Source organism: Geotrypetes seraphini, chromosome 12 (genome assembly GCF_902459505.1).
Source record: "Geotrypetes seraphini chromosome 12, aGeoSer1.1, whole genome shotgun sequence".
In the NCBI taxonomy this organism is placed as follows: domain Eukaryota; kingdom Metazoa; phylum Chordata; class Amphibia; order Gymnophiona; family Dermophiidae; genus Geotrypetes; species Geotrypetes seraphini.
In genome coordinates, this window is record NC_047095.1 from 45,411,178 (window position 1) to 45,421,958 (window position 10,781).

The following is a 10,781-nucleotide window of genomic DNA, read 5'->3' on the forward strand; positions in this document are numbered from 1 at the left end:
CACTTTTGAATGAAAATTAAACGTTCTATTGATCTTTAATTACAATCCAAAATACAAAACTACGGCACTGACTATTGAACATGTCTGTTTCTGAAAAAAATGAAACTTTAAATCAAATTTTTTCATATTGTCATTTTATTTCCAAGAAAAAAAGTCACACTTAAATTACATCGTCACTAGTATTTTGTTTTGTTCTTATATATAACACTATTCAATTTTGTTCTGTATTGGAAACCCCTAGATATTTTGCGTTAAGCAATTGCATATTCAAGGTTTGGTGACGGAGAAAAAGACATTTATTTGTTTCTTTTTTTAAAAAAAACCTCGTTATTTACAAAATTGATATCCACAGATCTGTATTCTACTCCATAAGGCAAGTAACATTTAAAATATATTTTGATGATTATCAATAACTTTTCAACACATTCATATTACCGACAGTCAATTTGAAGCTCTTCTGCATGACTTCACACACCACATTTCTTCATTCCTTTATGCTTTTTCTGGGTACATCAGGTAAACAGTAAAGCTTTCATCACAGACTAAGCAGTAACTAGGGTGCTTGAGAACAGATTTGTATAATACCACTGCAGTTAGTAGGATTAACTAACTTTAGGCTAAAAGGCCTGATATTAACATTTGGAAGGCAAAATCAAAAAATATACTTATTTTTTTTTTTTATCCACAAATCTGCTATAAACATTTTATGCACAATATATTTATAGAAAAATGGCATAGCTTACTATGGCATGTTTACTAAACATTAGCACATGCCAGTGTTTAGTACACATGGATCTGTATGATTCTGTTTTGGAAAGTTCAGTTCATTTTATATTGTATATTGTAGACAGCAAAACAAGAAATAATCGAGTACAATACCTTGGAATTATCCTCAGTGGTCTCTGCAAATGACAATATAATTGACCCAGTTCTATGATCTCAACTGGTTGGTTTAAGGCCTTGAGAGAAAATGAGAGTCAGTGAAGCATAAGGTGTCTGATTTGGAATCTTTGATGAAAGTCCCTAAGCCTTGATACAGCAGTAACTAAGGGGTTCTTTTACGAAGCTGTGTTAGGTGCTAATGCATGCAAATGCAGTACTGCAAGAAGTGCTCAGGCATCCTGCAGTAACTTAGAAATCTGCGTACACTAACTGCATGCTAAATAAATTATCCAGATTTTTTAAGAGGGCATGTCGTGGGTGGAGATTGGGCGTTCCTACATTGCTGTGCACTGTTTGGCACATGGATCTCACAGGAGCTCTGACCTACATAATGGGTGATGGTATGTGCTCACATGGTAATTTAAAAAATGGCTGTGTGCTAATGGTAATATTAGCATATGGCCATTAATGCAAAAAAATATAAAAAGGCCACTTCTATGGCCGTGGTAGTTAAAAGTGGCTTTAGCATGCGGGAAAGATCTGCATAAGGATGCACTAAGGTCTATTTTATTGCAGCTTACTAAAAGGACCTCTAAGCTTTGATGCAGCAGTAACTTAGGGCTGCTTTTACTAAGGTGCGCTAGCATTTTTAGCGCGCGCTAACCACACGCTAAATGAAAAATACTAACGCAAGCTCTATGGAGGCGTTAGAGTTTAGCGCGTGCGGTATTGTAGCGTGCCCTAAGCGCACACTAAAACCGCTAGCGCACCTTAGTAAAAGGAGCCCTTAAAGTATTTACTCCCATGTATTGTTTGGGCATGCACACATCACTTAGGGGCAGTTAGTGCACTTGCTGCAGGTTACTATATGGTAACACTATTAGTAAATAACCCTCCTGATATCTTGTGGCTCACTAAGGAAAGGATGCTGTAATCCAAATATGGTAAAGACCATTTTTTCTTTCTAGCACAATGGATTTTTAAGCATAGATCTTGCAAAATTTCATTATGCATACAGTAAATATAAACTTTCATGGTTGGAACTCAATAACCCCCAAACTAATTTGGAAAGTCTTTTTGGCAGCATGAATGAAAAACATCTAGACATACAGTTATTTATACAGTTCGGGAATTGAATATTACTGATGTCTCAGTGATCAAACATTGATAGTGTTTCACTGGTTATAATTAAGGGACTGATGTACTAACCTGGGAAATGCCCCGTGGGTTTTAGCCTTTATTGCACAGAAGTTTGCCATATGTGCAAACGAGCAGAGTAGCAAACTTTTATACAACAATTTGCTACTATTCCAACAACAGAGAGAGGTTTAGTGATTTTTTTTGGTTACAAAAACTGGCCCTAAAACATTTTCATTTGCCAGTTCTAATTGATGAGTATCACTGCATGATTTGGTATTGCATAGTTATTTTTAAATTTAACTTACACAAGTAACAGACTGCATGAAAGTTTACTAAAATGAGGGGTCAGAATTTGCAAAATATTTTGCAAAGAAAAAAGCATGAAAACTGAAATTTTACCATTTTTATATGGAGTATTTTTGCACATTTTTCAACACTTGTAAAAAATTACATGCTATTATATCAACTTCTAAATGTAAAAACTAAAAAGAAATTATGATACAGAAAAAAAACCATGAAACCTACATCATTAACAAAACTCACATTTTAGGGCTCCTTTTACTAAGGAGCACTAGCGTTTTTAGCGCACACAGGATATTACTACGCGCTACCTGGCTAGAACTAATGCCAGCTCAATGCTGGCGTTAAGGTCTAGCACGTGTGGAAATTCAGCGCACACTATTCCGTTAACACACCTTAGTAAAAGGAGCCCTTAGTGTTTGTAGGCATTTCAAATACTGCTTGGCCTGTAGTGAAATATATTTTTATGCAAACCTTTTATTAAATCACCATATTAACTCTTAAAATTATAAGCAGGGAAGTTATCTTGGGCTACTGTTAAGATGGGTTATTTTATCACCGATGCATACTATTTTAGCAAAACCCTGTTTTAAGTAATTAAACTTAGGGCTCCTTTTACTAAGCTGTGCTAGTGACTTACACGTTAACGCCTCCATAGAGCTGGTGTTAGTATTTTCTATGTAGCGCGGGGCTTAGCGCGTGCTAAAAACGCTAGCACACCTTAGTAAAAGAATTGCAAAGTGATTGTTGTAGAAGTAATATTTGATCAATCTCAATTGCTTTAAACTGTAGAAATTTTTTTTCAGAGGTTGGAGATTTTGAGGTTTGTAGGAAAGTGGAGTCTAGCAGGATTCCAAGCATCTTGGAAGCAACATTTAGGGGTCCTTTTAACAAGGCACGGTAGGGATTTAACGCGTGGAATACCACGTGTTAAACCGCCTGCCGCGCTAGTCGCTAACGCCTCCATAGTTTTTTGGCTTGCCGCGGGGGTTAGCGCGTGATGAAATGTCTGACGCGCTAACCCCCGTAGCGCGCCTTGATAAAATGAGCCCTTAGTGTCACACCAGAGGGTGATAGGCTTGTGGGAGCAGACTGCATGGTATTTGGAACCATAGCACAGTAGTTTAGTTTTGGTGGTGTTTAATTTTAGTTTGTTGGAGAGTGCCCAGGAGTAGATTTTTTCATTGTCTTTGGAAACTTTTATGGAGAATTCCCTAATATCATTTTGGAGTGAAATCAAGAGGAAGATGTTCTCTGCATAGGATAGCAGACATTTGCCGCTGGTGAAGGTGAGGTTGCCCAGGGTGCTCATAAATATGTTGCAGAGCACCGGTGAGAGTGAGAACGCCTGAGGTACTCCACAGACTGCTTTCCAGCTTTGGGAGAAGGCCCCATCTTTCCATACACAGTATTCTCTGTTTGTCAGGAACTCTTTGAACCAGTTGAGGACAATTCCAGTCAGACCTAGTTCACTGAGTTTATTCAGTAGGAGCCTGTGATCGATGGAGTGAAATGCAGCTCATATGTCAAACTGTAGGAGGATTGATTGGTGTCCCTTACTGAGCATGTTTGATTTTGGTGGTTAGTGTTAATAATAGTAACTCCGTGCTGTGCTAGGGCCTGAAATCATACTGAGAGAATGTAGGCAGGAGTATTTGTTTAGGTAGGCTGTGAGTTTTGTACATACCGGTGTTTCAAGAAGTTTGGTGAGCAGAGGTAGTCCAGCTATGGGTCTGAAATTGGAGAGCGAGGATAGGTCAGCTCCTTGACTTTTTGGGATAGGCGTGAGAGCAATGTGACCCATTTGGGTGGGTAGCTGGCCTCTTGTAGAAGGTTGTTCATCAATGAGGTCAGCCAATGAATAAGTTCATTTGGGATGTGGGAGTAAAGACGCGATGGGCATTTGTCCAATATGCTGCTTCTGGCGAATAGTTCCTTTAATTGGGGGAGTAGTTCATCATGGGTAAGTGTTTCAAAGGTGCTCTAGATTTGATGTACTGTGCAGGGGTCAGCGATAATGGGGTCAGATTCGATCTTTGTGTTTATGGTGCTTGATATATTACTGATTTCTGCTTGTATGCTCTTAATTTTGTCTTGGAAATAGTTTGCTAATTCTTGGGCATTGGGTTGGATGTTAATGATCACTAAGCCTGGCCTTGGGGGAAGGGGGGCAGTAGTTGTGCACATTAGTTGCAAGTTTCTTGATAACAAAGGTGTGGTTGTCTATTTCCAAGGCAAAGTAGGTTTTCTTGGCTTCGGCTACATGTTTATAGGATTTCATCGCTGATTTCCATGCCTGTTTATGGTTGTAGGAGTGGATTTTCAGCTATTGTCCTTATAGGTAGTGACAGGTTGGCTTTTCGGCCTTTAGGTCTCGGAGTATGTAGGATACTGTAATCTAGGGGGCAGAGATAGGCTAGTTCGGGGCTGTTTGCCTCTTTGAGCCATGTTTCGGTAAAGAAGACAAAGCCTACATCTTTAGAGTAGATCAATTCATTGAGCACTAAGGGGCTCATAATAAAAAAAAACACAAAACACCCCATCTAAAAAGTGGCCTAAATGGGTACCCTGATCGTCCAAGTACCCATAATCAAAGCTGGTTTTAGACGTATCTAAAACCAGCTTAGGCCTTTCCTCTGCCTCTAAACACATAGAGTGAAAAGAGGCGTTTTTAGAGGAGGGGAAAGGGCGGGAGGTGGGCCGACCTAGACATAGGCGTACAGCAGGTATAACCAAAAGTTTAGGCAGGTTGTCTAGTCGGCACTTATACCAAGTCAAAACAGATATAAGTGCTGAAAAAGGGGCCGCTGAGCTGATCGCTGCAGCTCAGCAGCCCCAGCAACCTGCCTACCGCCTACTGCAACTATTGCTGAAGGAGAGATAGCTCATCTCTCCTGCTGCGATGGTGATCGCCCACCCCCCTCTGAACCGCGGCACTTCAGGGTGAGCATCATGGCAGGGCATGTGCCTAAGGCCTATGGCCCCGCCCACAGGAGGGGCTTAAGGCTACTGGGCCTATTCCGGTTAGCCCAGGCGACTCAGACCCCACCTGTGGGCAGGGTTTGAGCCGCCTGGGCCAATCAGGCCCTGAGGCCAGCCATTCGAGATGGCTGGCCTGCCGGATGGACGGGCTTGGCACCTGTCCATCCGGACATAGTTTACAGCTATGGGGAGGGGGATTGGGGGGTGTTGGCGGGGGACCGATCGGGGGTTGGGGGCGATCGTGGGAGGGGGGTGTGTCGAGGGCAGAAGGGCCTGGGATCCCTCCTACCTGTATCTTAGTGGGGGTGGGAGGTTCGCCTTGGCAGGAGGGGTTGGGCTCCTTCCTGCCCAGATCTTCATCTGGGAAGGTTGGGCTGGCGATGCAAGAGGGCTTGGGCTCCCTCTTGCCCCAATCTTTGTCGGGGAAAGTCGGACTTGTGGGGCAAGAGGGCTTGGGCTTCCTCTTGCCCCAATCATAATCGGTGGGGCCAGGAGGGCTTGGGATCTCTCCTGGCCCGATGTTGTCAGTAGGGGTTGCGGGTCTCTGGGGCAGGTGGCCTTGGGCTCCCTCCTGCTCTGATCATTGGGGGGTGGGGTGGATTCTGTAACCGGTGTTTTTGACAGACACCGGTTACAGAATCCAGCTTTTAGGCGAAGGACTGGCTCCTCCTTTGCCTAAAAGCTCTTGTTTTGGGAGTTAGGCTTTTTTGTAGGTTGATTATATGTTGTTAGTGTAGACGTAGTGGTGATCTGGGCGTTTAAACAGCTGAACTTAGAGGCAGGCCATTATTTAAAAAACCTCCTTTTGGACGTTTTTTTGATAATGGACATTTTCCCTGCTTCTACTTTCAACGTTTAAGGCCTTAGGCCAAAAGGGGACTTAGACTTTTTTTTGATTATGCCCCTCCATATGTTTGTTTGTTACAGATCTAGCATTGATGTATATGCATGGGACTGGAGTGGAGGATCTTTCATGGGTGTAAAGGTGAGTGATTGGAACTTGCAGAAGGTTAGTGTGTTTGGTGAGGTTTGTGTTTCTTTTTGTTGGTGGGTCAATTGCCACAGATGGTAGGTATTTGATAAGGAGGGTAAACATGTAGTCAGTGGAATTAATTCACAACGCCCAAGACGTAATTGTAATTTGTTTGCTTTTCCATCGGTAAAGGGTCATTTATACAAGAGCTATTTTCAACGACAGGCACCTTCTTGTGATAAAGAGTTTGTAAATCTGTTACCAGCAGTTCAGGAAATGATTGAAAACCTACTTATTTAATAAATTTTTGTAATTTCTAGGTCATTTGTTTTTATTGTCACTGTTTTAACTTTTTTTTTTGTAAACTGCATAGAACTCCTAAGGTACTGCGGTATATCAATAAATGTTTGTCATGTCATGTTATGTTACCCAGCTGATTGGGAGATTAGATTTTTCAGCAGCTGAATATGACCTGATCCTGAGTAGGGGATGGAGATTGTTGCCGGCAGGAGCATGGGCAGCTAGTCCAGTAAGGAAGATGGCGGCTCTCTCCCTCCTATCCAGCTGATCGGAAGAGGAGATCTTTCTTTCGACGGCCCTTTAAAGGGTTGAAGATGGCCAAATTCTGAGGGGGGGTGGAGCTTGTCACTGGCGGAAGTTTGGGGGTTAGTCCAGTGGGATAGTTCAAGCCATGTTCTTTTCTGGAGCCATATGGTAACCCTATGTGCAAGGCTGTCTGTGAGTGTCCCTGCTGGAGCAGTTTACTAAAACAAGTAAGGAGGACTGCAAAGAGGGGGAAGGAGAGGAGAGCAGACAGTTGAGAAGGCAATTGAGAAGAGGAGGAGACACTGCTGCATGCAGCACTGTTTCTTCTAAGCTGAGCAGGAGTCCTCCACATACAATGCTGCCAGTTTCACTATCACATTTTGAATAAGGAAGGACATGCAAAACTCCAGGGAACTTTCCTGTCCCTAGTGATTGAAAACACACCACCCCTTACTAGTAGCAATGCAATTTGAGGACACCCGCTCAGGTTAGAAGGAACAATGGCATGGAGGACTCGGGGGGGGGGGGGGGGAGCTGAAGGCAGGAGCCCTACTGCTGGCCTAAGCAGAAGATATTGGAAAGCCAGGTGGAGGAGGAGACACTTGTGGAATGCGGCAGAAGACTCTGGAGAGATGAATGGTATTTTCACACATATTACACAAGAACACTATATGATTTTTTTTTTCATCTGCACTCAATTTGTGCACATTATATGTATAAAACTATAGTACCTTTTTTTTTTTTTTTTTTTTTAAGTACAGAGTAGTGCTGCCCGATTCAAATCGATTCACCTCGGGTGAATCGATTTGAATTGATTCATATTTTTAAAAATTCGGCCTGGCCGATTTGGTGACTGACCCTTCTCTCCATGCCTTCAGATTGCAATAGGGCTTTTCTCCTTTCACTGTCACTGTTTTTTTTATTACATTTTTTAAAAACGTACCTTCCCACTGTAGTTAGGCCTCTGCCTAGACCAGGAACAGACTCTCGTTCAACGCCATCGGCCCAGAGTAACCGAAACAGGTGATTTCTGTGCGCATCCTTCAGCCATTTGTTCCAGCGTTACCATGGCCTCTCGCTTCGGCCCCTGCTGTGGCTTGGATGTGGTGAAGATTATCACTCTCACGCTCTGTCCTGCTAAGAGCCCAGATGCGTCAGGATGAAATGCCGCTGGAATTTCAGCAACAGTTCAGCGCTGCCTCCTTTACTAAACCGCTGCACCGCGCTGGCAGTTTTTAGCACCAGGAGCCGCGCTGAATGCCCCACGCTGCTCCCGACGCTCATAGGAATTCTATGAGCGTCGGAAGTAACGCAGAGCATTCAACATGGCTCCTGGCACTAAAAATCGCTAGCGCGGTGCAGCAGTTTAGTAAAGGAGGTAGTGCTGAACTGTTTATGAAATTCCAGTGGCATTTCATCCTGACGCATCTGGGCTCTTAGCAGGACAGAGCGTGAGAGTTTAGTAAAAGTGGAAAGAATTTGCTTCTTTTTCTTCCTGTGCTAAACACAGGGGCAAGTCAAAACCCTCAGCAAATGAACAAAAGAGACCCGCAGAGGTATTCCGGAAAGACCTAAGTGCCATGAAAATTCCAAATTCTCACCAAGAATGGGAGAAGGGTGTTCAAGTCCCAGCCAGTCCAGATATAATCCTGCAACCTTCTCTCCGGGTGATTGCTGAAAAAGTTAAGGAAGTACTGTATTCTCGACCCAGAAAGTACATTCATTGCTCCAGTCCAGCCTGCAGAATATGGCTACATCAACATTTTGGAAAGGGCAGAGAACACATCGATAAGTCTTAGATGATATGGATATGTTTGGGTTACAAGAACTCAATGATGAGCTTGTAAAAATGGGATGTGGGGCAGTGGGTGAAAATATGATGAAGACCATTGAAGTGTTGGAGCGGCAGTGCTATGAGACTATGAACCATGCTATAGAGCAGTGGTTCCCAAACCTGTCCTGGGGGACCCCCAGCCAGTCAGGTTTTCAAGATATCCCTAATGAATATGCATGATATGCAAATCTCTCTCATGCATATTCATTAGGGATATCTTGAAAACCTGACTGGCTGGGGGTCCCCCAGGACAGGTTTGGGAACCACTGCTATAGAGACTGAGAAAGGGCTAGGTATAGAGTATGATGAAGATGTGATCTGTAGTGTAAGGAAGGAACCAACAAGATTTGAATAATGACCAAACAACAAAAGGAAGAAAAAATAATTTTGTTTTCTGTTTTGTGATTACAATATGTCAGATTTGAAACGTGTATCCTGCCAGAGCTGGTGTTAGACCGTGAACGTGAGTTAGGATTTAACAGAGAGAGGAAAAGTCTTTTTTGTTTGTTTATTTTGTTTACACCACAGTGCCAGTGTGGTTAGGAGAAGGCAAAAGGGGTGAAGAGGCTATAAAATAAACCCACCAGGATATTTGAAAAAAAACATCCAATTGGGCAGGAAAATCGAATCAAATTGAAAAATCGATTCAATAGGCTGAATCGAATCGAAATTTTTTTTCCTGAATTGGGCAGCACTAGCCCAGAGACTAGGGGGCACTCCATGAGTAGCACATTTAAAACAGAGGAAAATGTTTTTTCACGCAAAGTGGATCTGAAACTCATTGCCAGTGCAAGTAAATAACAGGTTGTATAAAAAGGTTTGGACATATTCCTAGAGGAAAAGCCCATAAACTGGCATTAACGTATCCCTGGGGTAAGTAGCGTGAAATTTTGCTACATTTTGGGGCTGTGTCAGGTACTTGTGACCTGAAAGGGCCACTTTTGGAAACCCAGCCCTGGACTTGATGGACCCTTGGTGTGACCCAGTAGGGCAACTCTTTATGTTCTTATGTCTTGTTAATATGACATTTACTTATTTTCTGTGTGGAAATTTACAGTTCCAAAAAAGCACATATCTGGTTTATGAGCAAAAATTTGGTATCAAAAAATTGTTGTTATTTTAAGTCTGGGTTGGCATTGACTTATAGCAGGTGTTCTCAACCCAGTCCTCAGAACACACCCAGCCAGTCAGGATTTCATGATATCCATGAGATGAGATAAATTTACATGCATTACCTCCATTTTATGCAAATTTATTTCATGCAAATTTGTTGTGAGTATTCTGAAAATCTGACTGGCTGAGTAAGTCCTGAGGACTGAGAGGAGAACCACTGACTTACAGGGCAGCTGTTGGACTCTCATTAGAGAGAACTTTGAACAATGCACCGATGAACTCATACAACCGCAGCTTTCTCTGCACTGAGAGGGAATAAAGACATTTCCTTGCTTATGCAGTGAGGCCTGTGCAATTAGAGGTCCTTTTAATAAGGCGCGCTAGCTGATTTAGCATGTGCTAAATATTAGTGCGTGCTAAATGCTAACACATCCATTATATTCTATGGATGTATTAGCGTTTAGTGCGTGCTATGGGGTCCTTTTACTAAGGCGCATGCTAAGACGCACTAGCGTGCGTTAGTAAAAGGATCCCTAAATCGGCTAGCGCGCCTTAGTAAAAGAGGGGGTTACTGAGTGCAGTGAGCGGAGAATCTAGGAACTGGGTTTGATTCCCATTGTAGCTCCTTGTGCCTCTGGGCATGTCATTTAACCCTCTACTACACCTGGTACAAAAGCAATAAATTGTGAGCCTACTAGGGACAGAAAAAGTACCTGCCTATAATAAATGTAAACAGAAATTTGGTACATCAAACTCCTTTACCCTTCCCCCCTCACAGAGACCAGGTTTGAAAACCATGGCCCTGCAGCTTTGTGGTATACTCCTTAGCTGATTGGACTCCTATATACCTACACATGTGATAGAGAAACCTGAGCTCTCATTTGCATGTGTTTGACTACATTAAAATTTCCAAACTGGCAATGTTAAGAAGTATTTCAAAGAATTAAAACTGTTCTCTTCCCCCACTTTACAGAAATTTATATGGTACAGTGTATAGCAAAAGTGAAACCA